Genomic DNA, 16,561 nt, shown 5'->3' on the forward strand with positions numbered 1-16,561 from the left:
CCTCTGTGATCAACAGCAGTGTTTTCCAATCCACAGGGGTCCCTCTTAGAGAAATGTCAAAGAACTTTTTCTTTTCAACCAAAATACAACACGCATTAGTTCCGGGCTGTTTTGCCGAAATGGCAATTAAAAACGGTCAACCTTTGAGGCAAAGTAAGTTTAAAGTGCACTGCTGAACTTTCTAATATGACTGTCACACTTAATACTTTGAATCTCTGTCAGATCATTCATTTAAATTACTATAGCATCGCTGCTTTGCAGTATGTATGTGTTCAATATTCTGTGTAGGAATATAAGAAAATATTAAAACTCAGCATTAAATCATTTAGCTGCAGTAACTAGAGGCTTCTGTGAATAAACATAGACACAGTAAATGGTTAATTAAGACTTAGCTCTGCAACGGTTGATTTATTTTTTTCCCAGAAAAGACACTGAACTGTGTCGGGTTAAAAAAAAAAAAAAGCCACAGAAAAAGACACTTTTTATTTGTGGTTTGTCTCGCTAACAGGGGCTAGCTAGTTAGCCAGCTGGCAGTTGGTGAGTCTACTAGGAGCCTGCAGGCTCGTTATTGGCCAGCAACCTCTGTGGCTATGAAATGCACAAGAGCAAAAAAAAACTGCAGTTCCTCAAACGGCCACTTGAGGCTGGCTACAGAACGAGTCAGTCTCCATAGGGCCCCATGTTAAAATGTTCAACTTCACAGCAGAAATAAACATGTTTACAGCCTGGTACAAAAAACTGTTTTGGTCTCTATAGTTAATTTCCCCGTTCATGACAACTGTACTGGGGGTAAATTTCTATGTAACTCATCTGCTCAAATTATATTAAAGTTAAGCTTTAAGTCATGCAGAATTAACAGCATGGCCGCTTTGATTGACAGGTTGGTGCCATTACAGGTGGCTTGTTTACGCACCCAGGCGTCATTTAGCCCACCTCAGCTCCATTTTTAGATTAGTCGTGAGGCAAGAGGGACGGGATTGCCAAGATGGCAGCAGCCAGAGGCACCGCTACAGCTGTTCAGAAACTCGTGGGTTTATACTGTCTTTGGTCCGTCTGTCTATGAACTCCAATAAAACTCTGCGTGGTACTGAGAATAGTTTGAACAATTTTCCAATTATTTCCTAATGTCTGCTTATCTTTGTCATATTGAACACTTGGGTTTGGGTGTTGCGGTTAGGTTATCATGTGCGATGCATTTCTTTCAACTGTGGAGTAAGAATGCATGCATTATTTTGTTGTTTTATCTAAACAACAGATACATCTGCTTTCAATACATCTTAAGCATCTACAGTACGCCCAGAAGACAAAAGCATTAAAGGGCTTTGATACATTCAGTTCATGTCATGATTTGTCTTTTTTTTTTAAACCACTTGCATCTAAATGTAGAGCCAACACACCACATGCAAACAAACCCAGTTCAAAGCCTTTCTAACACATTCCCAGCAACACAATAAATCTCTGAAGTTCCAAATGTTTTAATTTTAAAACAGAACAGATTGTGATTTAGACTCAGATTTCCATTTTCAAATGCCAAGGCATATTTGGACTACAGGACTAATTGTCAGTAGTTCAATTGTAGTTAAAAGGTTAAGGCACAAGAGGAACTCTACTTTAGTCTCAATGCCATGTTAGCAGGGCTGGAGCAGAGGCACCAAAGCTGTTTGTTTACTTCTCAGCCATTTCCTCTAGATCAGAGTGAATCATCTGATTACTTAGATGTCTATAAACCTAATTAGCCAAATGTGTCTTCTCTGGCAATCCCACTGTGAACACACAAAACTGGGTTTCTATTTTTCTGAAAACCTTTTAACATTGTGAGCAGTCCCCTCTGTCTCAACAAACATGATCTCCTTTAAATCCATTTTCAAGGTTTTGAGGAATTGAAAACACAACGTTGATTGCATACTTCCTCTGCTGAAACAAATGGACTATTATTATGTTTTCTTTTATTAAATTAATCTTCAAAGTACATCATAAAAAAAGGCATCGATTTGACAAGAGCCTGCAAAATAACTTACTCACTCTGAATTCAGTGTTTTGCAGGATTCTTCTTTCTTTGCTCTTCAATTGATTTTAACATGAACAGACATCCATGGGAACACACACACACGCACTCATGTACTACAGACTGACATACGGTATAGGGAACAAAGAAAAAAGAAATGACACAGGAAGAGAAAGCAGAAAGACAAGGATGAGTCAACAACACTACATGTCAAAAAAAAAACAACAACTGAGAACACAAGGACGCTTGGCTAACCTGTGTTCTTTCTCCACAATCATACATACAGACTCCACATCATGCCAAACAAAAAAGAAACAAGACAGCGTGTAGCAGCCGGGGCGCAGTCTTGACAGCTTCCTTTCTGCCTAGCTATCTGTTTTACTTCCTTCTGTCTAAGTGTCTGGCTCAGTGATATGCTGAGAGCAGAAGTGTGGCTGAAAACAACATGGCTTATACAGTGGCATTACAAAGAAGAATGTCCACTTTCATATATATTTTTCAGTGTTGATTGAATCACTTACTTTGCTATTTGTGGAAAGTAAAAGCATAATTGCAGAAATCCTATAGAAAATTCTCAAGATGTCTAAGTGCTCTCGCAACCATCAGCGGTTTCTGACCAGCTCCACTCTTTATTTTTAACCTTTAATGAATAGTTTAGATGCAAAGAAATTTATCTTCAGCCATCTGACGCTTCCACTCAAACCTACCAACATAAACTGGTACAGGAAGCAGTGAGCACATATCTTATCTATGTTGGATGTTACTGCGATAAATATGCAGTAACATATAGTATCATATACTCTGATCTTATGCACACGGTGATATGTTCTTTAAAATGAAAGTAAAATTACATAGAAATAATCGCTTACAGTATCGTGATATATTGAATCGCAAGCCCTGTATCGTGATATCATGACGTATCGTATCGCCAGATTCTTGCCTAAACACAGCCCTCAAATTCATGTCAAACAAATGTAGATTACACTTTGTTTGTAATTGATGTAAAGTAATTGACACTTTGCCTTCATAGATAGATAGATAGATAGATAGATAGATAGATAGATAGATAGATAGATAAACTTTATTCATCCCTGAAGGGAAATTAGGTAATAGACACATGAAGCACTAAATAAGTACGTCCACAGGTTTAAACATGCCAAAAATATGTGCATACGAATGGAGAGAGAAGAGTGTCGAGTTTCCAGCGATATATGAACTCTGTTGATGGGACTGAGCCCTAGCAGTATCAAATAAGGGCACCAATAGAGTAAAATAAAAGTAATTTAATGTTTTTTACTTATGGGACATTTAAACAGGCACCTTCAGATAAGTATAAGGTGTTTTCCTGTGATTTAGAGTAAATTTACTGGAGTTTACGGACATTGGAGGTATCACTATGACTGGAAAGAGTGAGTATATGATTTGTATATGAGATTATGTTTTGACTACTTTATGACTCTGACAAGACAATGTGGGACTTTTAGCCAAGATGGGTGGCTAAGCCTCACAAAATACAGTTGTAAAACAGCTAAATGTAATCACTGAGTAAAAATATTTCTAGGCAAGGAAGGAATGCCCTCAAAAGTACACAGTACATCTGGTATAATAGTGCAGTGTTTATAAAGTCATAATGCCCAAAGCCATGCCACAATAAGCCAATTCTAACATGACCAAAATAAGACAAAAACTAACAGACAGTAGCATTCATGAGCTTAAAAGTTCATTCTTGACCCAGAAAGTAAAGTAAGTAAGAAAGAAAGCCCTTCTGGAGGCTTTTTTCAACTCTGAAGAATCTTTCGACACTTGGAGTACAAACAGGAAGGACTGCTGCTATGGAGGTCGAATTTAAATGCATTTTATGAATACCTCCCGGTGTTGAGCAACGCTGCCGTAAAGCTTTGAAATAGAGCCTCTGGGATATTTCTGAGCCCAAAGTCACTGAGTTTTTGTATCTGGAGTCTCTTTTGAAAGATTTAAGTGGATTAAAATAGGAATGATATCAATGAGCAATGCCAAAATACCCTCAAACAGACTTGAGTCAGTTTTCTTTAAGATTTCTTTTCCCAGTGCATCATGTTGCTGCTCAGGCATGACTGCCAGCATGCAAATCTCTTTGAGCTTTATATGAGGAGTATCTAGGATTTCAATTCATGCCAGGTAACTTTTTTTGGCAACCCTCTCAGCAGCTTGGCCCGTTACATAAAAGAAGTCCTTCTTTGGCCTTGGTTAGAACAACAACAACAAAAACACTTTGCTAGTTTAACCTATTTACCTCAGCATCAGATTCTTTCCGACAGTGATTCAAGCCTCAGAGACACCTCAGCAATGGCCAATAAAAAGTCCCACATTGTAGATAGTGAGATTGAGCACCTATAGGCCCGCTGTCCAGGTAGGCTACAATCTATTACCTGTGGTTGGCCTGGCCGTGTATCACTCAGAAAACAAGTAATTGGCTCATTAAGCTCATAAATATTAACGAGACAAAACATAGGACAAAACCGCCTGGTCCAGCTAGCACTTCAGAGAGAAGTGTGAGAGAGGAGTCTTAAAGCTATGTTGAAATGATCATTAAATAAAGTAGTAAAGAGTTTAAAACACATCATAAATGAGTTGTATTTAAATCAACAACACTTCTTTGAACTGTGACTGTCAAAATAAAATTTCCCTGAAAGCAAAAGTATTTCTCCCTTTCTTTATTTCTCGGTTAGTGATTCTCTGCTTTAGTAGTTAACTGCATTAGCGGTTAAATGATGATACATTTTAGTTTCGTTTCTTGCCCAATCTTTCTCTTGAAGTCACTTTTTTAAGACTTATGAGGAACTACTGTTGTGGTTGAGTGCAAAAGTTCATTCTTGGCTGAACTGGGCAAAAAAGTAGTTCTAAACCACGTTTCAACTGCATCTAACAGTTTCCATCTCCGGCAAGCAGACCTAGAGTTAAGATTAAGTTGTCAGACTACTCGTGTGGTCCTTTAAATGACTCAGCATGTGCAAATAGATTATTGGTCTGATTACATAATACCTTTTGGCCTGAATACAAACCACTGCACCTGGGAAACACCAAGAACCACTCAACATCTGGATAACACCTTTTTTGCTGTGGAGCGTGGTGGCAACATCATGCTTTGAGTATGGTCAGGACTGAGGACTAGAGACAGAGAGAGAAAGGGAGGGAGAGATCCTAGAAGAAACCTCGATGCAGAGCGCACACAGCCTCAGACAGGAAGAGCACGAGTGGACGAGGCGTCGAGCCAAGGTAAAGCTGGAGAGGCTTCAAGTTTGAGTGTCCTTGAATGACCCAGCCAAAGTTTGAACCTGAACTCCAAAACAAACTGTAGAGTGAGCTGAAGAGAACAGTCGACCAATATTTCTTTTCAATCTGACAAAACTTTGGATCTGCAAGGAAGAATCTGCTCGAATATAAGTATCGTACCACTCTTGTAGAGTCGAGAAGACTTCTGGAAACACTAGAAAAACCTGAAACAATAAAGACTGTGTGTAATGATGGCACAAAAGTATCACCTAAACAACTTTAACTTAATTGAATGACGAAGTGAAAGAAAGAAGGATGGTAACATTACAGCCAGGGCATTTAATGGAGGCCCTTATCATTGGAGAGGGTTTCAGTAACAGTACTTAGACTCACAGTGACTGTTGTCCAGCCTGCAAGCTCTTGGTTAAAGGGAAAGATACTGCATGATAACACCGTAGACAAAAGTGCTTCTGGTTGAGTGATCTCTTCAATAACACTGTGATTTCTACAAACAAAAACACCTTACAGAATATTTGCCATTTATTGGTTCTTGTGAATAACAGCGGCTCTAGTCATTATTGCTGGAATGTTAATTTCTGTGAGCCCCAGCTGACTTTGACACAGACGTTCTGACATGAAGGTCAGGGAAAATTAAAGTCTACTGCTGACTGATTTCACCCAAATGAAAGGTGTATTTACACAGCTTTCAGGCCTGTAGAACAGAATGACCAAATGAATGATACTAACTTTTTTGGAGAATTATGATTCATATTAGTTGGTTAGATCAGTGGAAAGGTCTGCCTGTCTTCATGCCGATCAGTCTTCAACTTGACTGTGCCAGATGGTTTATTACACAAAACCATTTAGGAAGTCGTTGTTGGAAACTGTTTGGGAAAGTGAAGACACTTAAAAATACACTTGGCAGGTGACTGGATGTCTATGATCATCTATCACTGGCAAACCAATCACAACAAAGAACCATATAACATCGTCAAATTCGTGCCAAACTGTCGGAAGAAGTTGTTCTTTGCTCTTCTTTCAATAAAGAAATGGCCCCAGTTCTGATATAACTGATGGGATTAGCATCTAAACTAATCTCTTTAGCAGCCGCCATTGTTGTTTTTGGTGACACGCACCTAGCAATAAACCACGCCAGTAGCTCATACCGTAGCCGGTTGTTCTTCACAGTGGTTTGCAAATGATGGATTCTCATGCAATCCCACGAGTCCAGGTGCCACGCAAGGTTCATCGTTCGAGAGCATCTTTGGAGCCCACGTGTAGCCAATGTAAGTATGCAGAAGTATCCAGAAACCTGGAAACTTTAGAGCCACGTAGGGCTGCCGATAATGATTGTTTTCATTGTCCGTTACTCTGGCAGATACTTTCTGAATGAATTCATACTTGTTCTGTTGAACATCAGCCTGTTAAACTTAACAAAATCGTGAGATGGCATCTTCAAATGTCTTGTTTTGCCTGACTAACAGCCCAGCAAACCCAAGTCATTTCAGCTCTAGAATTATGCATACAATATGATATGAATATGAAGGAATGTTACACCTTGACATTGCCATTGACCGGAGAGAGCTCAGAGCCCTTCACACTTGTCATGTTCAATGCCGAGAGGTTCCAGGAGACCAGAGGTACAGATAAGATGGACCTTGGAGAGACTCCAGACTCTCCAGAAAATATTGAATAAGAAACGGCACTGACCGAGATTTAGCCATATTGTTTTGCCTCCTGTCTGGTGGTGTGATGATACCTGATTCTGTAAAAAATAGGACATACTGTGTAAAGCTGTATCAAGCTGTTCTCTGATACCAGATTTGTGTTGTAAAGGGTCATCAGATTTATTCATCAAAGTAAGGTTCAACCAGAACAACCTTCCACACTCACTGGAATTGTTTGAAACAACACAAGAAAATAAAGTTGTTAAAAAGTGTTTGTATGAAAATGCCGCTGCCAATTTTAACACCAAACCTATCTTTTCACAGATTAAGTCATGCAATGTCCAGGTTGCTTGCCTTTTTCACCACAAACCCACAGGTACATGTTGTATTAGTTTTTATGATGCTGTTTTGTGTTTGCTTAATGGGCTTTCCCAGCCAAAGACCCATTATTTCTTAGCACATGTGGGCAAAAAGGTTTTACAGCAAAAGAAAGATGTAACACAGGATATAATGTAACGTGGTCTGTGGTCAACCTTTCTAGCACTGGCGAACATAATTGCCTCAACAAGTGACCTGATGTAGCAGGTAACAAACACCTAACATACCCATGTGATGTATGAGCAGGGTCCACTCCAACTCCTGACAGAGGACAAATTGTACTTTTAAAAGTGTCACATTTCAAGCCATGATTGCTGATAAGGCATCAATACAAGGACACTTGTTTTAATGATTTTCAATCTCCTACAGTATCACCAAGGTCTTGCAATGTGAGCAGTTGTTTCTGACAGCTGCAGAGTACAGTATGTACAGCCAGCAAAACATCACACCACACGCCATGGTTTGTCAAGAGTTCTGCCTCATCGTCACTATTGCAGTTAATCACAGCAAAGTAGCAGGATCTGCCACTGAAATGCGTTCTTGCTGACATGTACATGTACCTCCTGCATGTAGGTCAGAGTGGTATACAAAGGATTTGACAACTCGTGGTGACAGGAAACAGAATAGTGTGCGTTTTTTTTCTATGTTGTACCTCTTACACTCTGTGCTCTGATTGTCGGGATGGTCGAGAGGTCTCAGATGCCAAGGCTTCTGGTGTCTGATTGAAGGCAACAGTTCAACTCACACACAACTCTGATACTCATCAGGTTGCAGTCTGACTCTCGATGTTCAGAACCTCGTGAGACTGCTCTCTGGCCTCATTCTCACATATCATTGTGGGCACACTGAAAGTTTTCGTTTAGTTCATTTTGGAAGTTTAAAACACCTTTGTGGGTGAAGTTAAAGCATCGCCCACATTTTTCCAGAAAGCCAATAGTCCAGTCATAAATAAAAGCTTGTCTATGTTATCATAGCACAACAAATGGCTTACCAGTGTTTCACATTAATTACCTAGACAGTGGCAGCCTGCCATAGTTTTATAATTAACCAGATCTCTCACGTTGTGTTTCTTCATTTTAGCACCGTGCCAGTGCAGGAGAGAAAAAGCTACCGGTAAGTATGCAACCTGAAAGTGAACTGTTGGAATAGCAATCAGGTAAACTCAGAGTTTGATGTCAGTATTTAATACCGCTCTCTAGTCTGACTTGCTAACATGTTTGTGTGGGCACGCACAAAGTAAAACTTCTGTGGGCACCAGTCCAGACAATGTAATGGTGAGATGGAGCAATCATTTTAAAAAGACAATAGTCTCTAAGTCAACGTTCACTGACAATTCTAGCAGCTCTTCCTCCCTCTTAGTTGGGCATAGTGGGCAATGTAGATCTAGCCTCTTACACCAGATTGATGCATTTAACTTTAAAATGTACATTTTCTTCTGGGGGGGCCAGGAGTCCCAGAGTCCGACCTGTGGCCCTTTGCTGCATGTCATTCCCCGTCTCTCTTACCCTGCAATCCTGTTTTCCTGTCGCTCTTCAGCTGTCTCTATCAAAAATAAAGCTTGAAAAGAAATATTTTTTAAAAAAGAAAGAGGAAAAATTGGCGTGCCCATATTCATGGAGTCTTTGTTTTGTTACCTAGAAAATAATCTTGAGAGCTTTAGAGGAAGTAAAACTGTAGAAAAGGATTGGGTGGCACCACCATCCCTGACTCACTTAAAAACAGCTAAATTTAGTTTACGGCTAAGTTTGGCAAAAACATCAAATCAAATAAAATTTTATTTGTATAGCCCAAATTTACAAAACACATTTTGCCTCTGAGGGCTTTACAATCTGTACAGGGAGTGACACCCTCGTCCTTAGACCCTTGGTTCGAGTGAGGAAAAACTTACCCACAAAAAACCCTTTAAACAGGGAAAAAAGGTTAGTCTATAGTCAGAATTTCAGCTAATCTGCCTCTTGCGTGGGTGTAGTTTGATCAGATTTTACTGAAAGTGACCTGGCACCATAAGCAAACAACCTCCCACAACTGATATCACGATTCAAGTGTGGCTAAATCAAGATCATCATTATTTAGACATACATACAACCTAGCATGAGAGCCATTTGGGCAGGATTACTATTACAGGGGCAGATGAGGACTGAAATGTTCACTGTGCTCCTTGCTCACAGTTCTGAACGCTGAATTTTAACCACTGGGAAATAATGTATAGTCTGTAATAGACATGGACATTCAGCAAGACAGAGCCAAAAAAAGAAAGATAAAAGTCCAGAGAGTAGCAGGAGAGTCCTGAGGCAAAAACACCATGTGAAGTGAGAGTCAGAAATTATACTCGTCAGAGTTTTGACCCTGACAACGGAGTCATTGAAAAATGTACTTCAGCCTGAGAACCTGAGAAGGTTTCAAGTATTTAAATAATCCAGGGATGTTGCTGGAATCTGCTAAAAGCTCATTAAAAACAAAAATGGAAATAAATGTACAGTAGGTTTGTGTTAGCACAGGCTCCTCCGTTTTCACTCAAAGGTCAAATTTCACACTGAGCTGAAGTAGGACAAGCAGCCCTTTGCATGGAAAGAAGAAGAGAGAGATGCACTTTACAAGGACAGTACTCCAGACAGGATTTAAATTACAGGAGGTCTTGCCAGTTCACTGGAAAGCAGCTGTAATTATTACTGGGTGGGGGCAAAGAATTACCTACATATGCTGAAAATCTCTGACCAACGTAGGTGATGTTAAAATCAAAGACTGAATGGGGCTATTCACAACCATTAACTGTGACATTTTATTGTTAAATTTTAAAATATGTCAGATTACATATGCTGACCATATTCCACGCAAAAGGTTACAAAAGTGCACACATTAAAACGTGGTAAATACTCCGTGCTGGGCCACAGTACACGTGAAAAACACACCAAGTCAGCACGGAAGTGGCAAAAATTGCAGTTCTTTGAACGGCCACTTGAGGCTGGCTGCAGAACATGTCAATCTCCATAAGGGATTAAACAATTCACCCGTTTGGCTGCTTTGAGTGAAACTGTAGGTGGGTGCTGTTACAGGTGGCTGGTTTCTGCAACCAGGCTTCATTTTTGGCCTGCCTTAACTCCACCCACACTCTTTTCACACTCCACGCTCTCTTTGACCATTTTGAGATTAACCAGGAGTTAGACAGAGTCAAGTATTGCCAAGATGGCTGCGATCAGAGCCAACTCAAGGCCCGTGGGCCGGACCTGGATAATTTCATACGGCCTGCAAGTTAATTTCATATGTTTATTATTAATGGCCGTCGGTAAATCGCTAAATTGGTCAAGACCTGTGTACACCCCTGCACTGGATAATGGTCCCATGAACGTTTATTAGTACACCAACATGTGATGTTTCGGGCGCAAACCCCTTCTTCAGATATCACCTCTTTTATCAGGTCATATAGCAGAAAGCTAGTTTTGGTTACTTACACGACAGTTCCACCAGTATAAAAAAACAACTTTGTGGGGTGCAAACTGTTTTGTTGTGGGTATATCCCTTAGTAGAAACTTCAGTTATGACCAGGCCAAGTTCGAACTTGGTGAAACAGGCTCCAGATGTGTGCAGGCATTCCTGGACAGTGTAGTGGCAACACTGAAAGCTGTCACAGAAATTTCAGTACAGTGATCCCATAAAAGAACATAATCGCAGCTATTTGGACACAAATTGCTGCATTGGTAAAGCTTCTAGTAACTACAGAAGATGTTGGAGAAGGGAGAAGAAGGTTAGCATGAATATCAAACAATAGTACTGTCTGAAATAATCAAATCCATAACAAGCTATAAGTTGAATGCGAGTTCAGAGGGATGAGGTTTCAGTTGTGTTTTGAAGATAAAATGAGTAAATCATATGTCCCCAGGGTGTTACATTGAGCTCGAAGTTTAACCTTTAATGTAGACAAAAACAGCAGAGGTTTACATTCCGAATAAAAAGTCCATATTGTTGGGCCACCTACATTTCAAACAAAATCGAATCCATCTGAGTCAGACTGACAGATGAATCCCCAGACCTAGACTTGGCAGGGCGTGTCTGTGCGCCTGTATGTGTCTGCGATATATGAAGTATCAAGTAGAAGAGCGATGTTTAGACTTGCAGAAAGCTCGTTACTGAGCTACTCGAATCACTTCATATCATCACATTATCTTTACAGTACACAAATGTGTTTCTAGTGAGGCCTTGTGGCTGGGATTATATACTGATGCACTGAGGTGATGCATTTTCATGAACCCGCCAAGTCATCTCGACAGATACATTTTTGTCTGAAGTGACGCATCATACATTAAAAACTATTTTTTTGGAATTTTGAAAGTTCAATCTATCAATGGAAAAAAAAGACTGAACTAGCAAGACAGTTTTGTATCCATGTGTGTGGTATTTATTTAGTTAGTTAGTTTATGTATGCGGTGCAATTCAACATATGTACATTATTTGAAAGGCTAATACTATCTATTAACTATATTGTCACTTAGGCTATCTGCCATATTACCACACTGCTCTTAGCATACTCTGTCTACAGATTACACTACAGCAATACAACGACAGGTCAGTAGGTGGCAATAGCTCCCGAAGGGTTCGCCATCACTTCCAACCTCCTCCATTCACGCCCACCGCCATTTATTTCTGATACCCTTCTCGACATCTTTAGTGTCATCCCTGGGCTTCATGAACCTGCGGTCCATCCTCATGCTCACTTTCGACTTGTCAACGACATGTAAGGTGCCTAAGTCCCGCCCTACTTCTAATTGGTAAGTAGGCCTATAATGAAAGCTGTGCTTCTATTGGATTCAGAGAAATGTGTAGATAAATCTGGCCGAGCCAAAGGGCGCATACTCTCCTTTTTTTTACGCCGGAGATCCAGCTGATACACCAGAAATCTGGCACGGCGCCATAATGCTATCAGCCATGTATTGCTTAAATATGTTAGATCATTCGTATTCATGTCAAAACTTAACTTCAGTTACCTTGCAGAATGTTGTTGATTTGTCTGTGACACATTGCAAACTGCAAACTCTGTCGGTAAAGAGATAATACAATCAATGCTGAACTACACTGAACTACCAGTTTATTAGGTCAACTTGGGGTGATACAGATTAAATATTCGGATATTCAACTTTGACAGTAATTTTAAACCGTTTAGGGATTAAAATAGCAGATATGAAATATTTCTTCTGGCTATTAGACTGAGGAAAAATATTCCAATACTGCCAGCCCTGCAATTAGCTTTTAGAGCTTCCATCCAAATCCAGCAACTGCCACATTTTCAGAAAATCAAAAAGAAAAATATCCTGATTTATCTGTATTTCCATCCGCTACTGTTATTAGAAATTGAGTGCATCAAGATCAACAGCTGGTGGTGCTGATTCTTCAGTTCGGGCGTCATTAAACCGTTACAGAAGAGGATGACGCAACAAGATGATGTAATTGAGAGAGAGGTTACTCAAACCTCCATTTAAATCAAAACCATGTGGAAACATGTTTCCTGTATTGGTGCAAGGAATTCTCTTTGCTCACTCTGCACAGACTCCGAGTTTCATATGCAGCCATTTTTCAGTCTCTTCAGTGGACCAGGAACTTCCGATGACGTTTGCTATTTTTCAGCTCAGCATATTGTTGTGGCAGGTTCTGGAGAAAACTTGCCAGACAGATTGAGGGGGATCCTAAAGTGATCTACTATTATATTTCCATAATTCTGGGGGATTTTTCTTTTTAAAATCGTTGATGCAGCAGAGACCAAGATATCCTGATATGTAGTCCCCACTGTGGCTCAAGCTCCAAAAACACTGGACCCTAAATGTCCAATAACGCAATAGAATATTTTCATTAGGCTCTCTATGACTGATATATCCACAACCTTTCAACACTTATTTCCCCAGCTTGTGACTTAAGTTTCCCATTAAAACATTTGTCTTTCTCCAAGCTCAAGCTCAGATGACCAACATAATTTCTCCACCAGAGCCGCAGAGGAAATTAGACAACTGTTTTCAAATGCTGAGTGAAGCTCTACTAAGTCTTAAGGATCAGGATAGTTCCCCTTTAAGTTGCCTCAAATCCTGCCTTGCTATTTAACAGTTGGCCTACCTGCCTGCCTGCCTGTTTATCTGGGAGCAGTTTGCCTAATTCAATGTGTAATCCTGTCTCAATGACCGAGTGAACTGCCTTTAAATTCAACCTACTGTGTCCCCGTGTGAGCTTTAGGATCGTGTTACCTGTACCCTGTTACTGGAACCCTCATAGTCAATGTTATTTGATTTCACTAACAATAGATCATCCTAACGTTCAACATGCATGAGAGGTTGATTACAGCCATTCGCAGCTTTTATCTGAGTGATTGCAGGAGAAGATTTCCCAACCCTCATCTCGCTCTCTCTCCTTATAAGACCCTCTGCTGGGAGGAGAAGAATTAACTTGTGACCATTACTGAATATTGCAACTGCAGGTTTAATTAACATAATTGCTGTTGTTAGTATTGTAATTTATTTTGGGGGGGGGGGGGGGGGTACTGAGGGAGTGAATTATGCACTATTGCAATTATGCAATCACGACTTTTATTGTATTGTAATAGTCACATCTAAATACTTCCACATGTGACAGGGAAGTGGTTATGGTTCATTGATTGACCGCAGTGAGCTGATACAAATCGGTGTGATATCTACACGGAGCAATGAACGTGATGGAAGCAGCAGAAAAACAACAGCTGCATTATTTGGACAAGATTTCAAAACTGACAAGGCCAAACACTTATTTTACTCCTTTACTCTAGCTCTTTTTTTTATTTAACAGCTCCTTTGTTTTCCTAGTCTTTGTGGTCTTGGCACACATTTATACATTCCCTATTTTCCTCATGCTAAAACATGAATACAATGATAGCAAAATAACCTTTATAGCAATGTACTGCTGTGATATAACTTAGCATTTTAGCTGGCAAACCTAGGCTAACAAAGTTACTTTACTACCGCAATTTAAAGTGCACGTTAGACACCATATACTGACTCTATGGATAAAAATATGAATAGTTATGTTTTTGTTTTTCACATTGTTGAACCACCTACTGCTAGATGCCACTAAATCCTACACACTGAACCTTTAGTTATTAATATGTTCGTTCACATGTTTCACAACCCTTTACTGTATTTTATTAGTACAGAGGCTCCATAAACTTTGGTAATTGGTAATTCATCAACAAAGCCGTTTGAACCAAGGACACAATTCAACAGATAGTAATTGATAGCATTTCAAACTTTAACTACAATTTGGAGCTACAGTTCTTCACAGTACAAGACTGTGCAATTGCTTTCTAGATCAACTGATAAACTCAGATAGCCGTGCTATTAGTACGTCCATGATTATGTAACCATCAGCCCGTTCTCACCCACAAGTTGTCAAATACAAAGCTTGGTTAGTTGCCATATGCTTCAAACTACAATACTAACCTCTAGCGTTATTTCTGGAGGTGCCCTTCTGTCGTAAAGTTATAACTTATCAGGTGAGGCGAGCTGATAAAGTACAAAGAAAGCAAACGTCAACACTTCTTTTTTAAACCTACGTTACTTATGTATCTTAAGGTACGTTACTTATCAACCTACAGTAACCAGGTTGATTTGGTTCCTAAACCTCAACAGACTGCAACCATTTACACCGAGGCAATCACAGTATCTGTAGCCCTGTGTGAAATCGCAATATTTCAGTGCTAATAAATGTCTTTTTTTCAAGATAAAATTGCACATTTTAGAGTAACTCTCTATTGAACCCAGTCCAAGGCTCACATGTGTGTTTAACCAGCATCTTGATATGCCACACCTGTCAGGTGGAAGGATTATCTCGGCAAAGGAGAAAGGCTCACTAATGCCTACCATATGCTGGAAAACTTTTTAAAAAGACCTTTTAAGTCTGACACCCTCTCACGTCGAAAGGCAATGTGTCAAAAGTCACAAAGTTTTTAAGATTCTGCAAAGACTGAGGATCTCACAGTGTCACTGTTTACGAGACTACAACTACACACAGATCATTTGCCGTCCTCCACCTGGTTGAAATTAACAAGAAGAAAAACTGTTGAACAGTGGAGCAGAAACAATAGCAGCTTTTGGCCACAGCTGCCCCTGTGTTTGCATTTCAAGGGCTGTAGCAGTTTCTGCCCACGTTTTCCTTCTCCACTCTATCGTAGTACGAATGGGAGGACACGTCAAAGAGGCGCTCTCACTCACGCCACAACTCCACCAAATTCTCTATGAAGACCAACACTTAACGTTCTGCCTGACAGTGCTAGAGAAAGCTCACCTGTTTGGCACTGTTCATGTGATTGAACACCGATATTTGCCTTAGCCAAGACTAAAACCTCACATTTATGTAACTTCATATTAAATACGACAACCTTACACCAAACAATCAAGATGACGGGAGTACGTCCAAGCAATTCAGTACGACTCAGGTCCACCAATGATCCACGCCTTTGCCAATTTTTAGATTAGCCAGGAGTCGGAAGAGGAAGGACTACCAACATGATGGCAGCCAGAGCCACAGGTTTTTGGGCACGCATACGCTGTGAATTCTTTTTCATCAGCGGTCTGTGACAGTGCAATATTTTGATGTAAGACCAGCATAACACAGATTTATGAACATATATGTGACCAAAACGTGAATGATCTGTTGCGCTCATAGGAATAATTACAGTACAGTCATTCGAGTATTAAACAAGTTTGAGTGGATGTCTTACTCTGTTTTGGCAAGACCTGATAAATATATGCCAGAGAACGGAATGTAACAATGAGAACAAGAAATGAGCGCTGTACAACTACGAGCATGTCCGCCTGTACTTGCATGCAAAAACACCTGCCAACTTGCACTCGTGGAGCAGGACTGAAGCACTGGCTTTGGTTGTGCTTGTATCATACCAAAGGGATAACTCCCTTGAAATCACACTGTGGTTTGGGGGGGGTTAACAGGTTGAGTACTTCTTATTCTACTAATGACCGTTTATCTACCATTGTGAAATTCCTAGGAAAAAAGAAAAAAAAAGCCAAAGCACTGCTGCTTCGTTTGCAAAAACCGTCACATTACAACCTCCCTTAAGCTCTCACTGTCATGAATCATCTGCTTGTGCAACAAGTCATTTTTATGTCTGGTTTCATAAAGCCCTTTCCACCGCATGTATCTCATCCACTTTACTGATGCTCCTTGTTGTAACAGATGTACATTTTCCAGCAGAGTGGAAATACATCTGCAACACAACTGGACATGGATTATT

General features: G+C 40.0%; 1 protein-coding gene across 9 annotated transcripts in view; it reads right to left on the reverse strand.

The window, feature by feature from the left end:
• Nucleotides 1-16,561, reverse strand: part of thrb (thyroid hormone receptor beta) — a 104,841-nt gene that overhangs the window by 83,003 nt on the left and 5,277 nt on the right. Inside the window, exons 1-2 of one of the 9 annotated variants that reach the window (XM_027286472.1) lie at nucleotides 2,261-2,372; nucleotides 2,023-2,128 (exon numbers count right to left, since the gene is read on the reverse strand). The exons of 7 other annotated variants lie outside the window; for them this stretch is intronic. The gene's annotated coding sequence lies outside the window, so the exon portion shown is untranslated. Of the gene's footprint in view, nucleotides 1-2,022; nucleotides 2,129-2,260; nucleotides 2,373-16,561 lie in introns of those variants that run through there. One more of the 9 variants, XM_027286471.1, reaches the window with a different exon arrangement.

This window comes from Larimichthys crocea, chromosome XIII (genome assembly GCF_000972845.2).
Source record: "Larimichthys crocea isolate SSNF chromosome XIII, L_crocea_2.0, whole genome shotgun sequence".
NCBI lineage: Eukaryota > Metazoa > Chordata > Actinopteri > Sciaenidae > Larimichthys > Larimichthys crocea.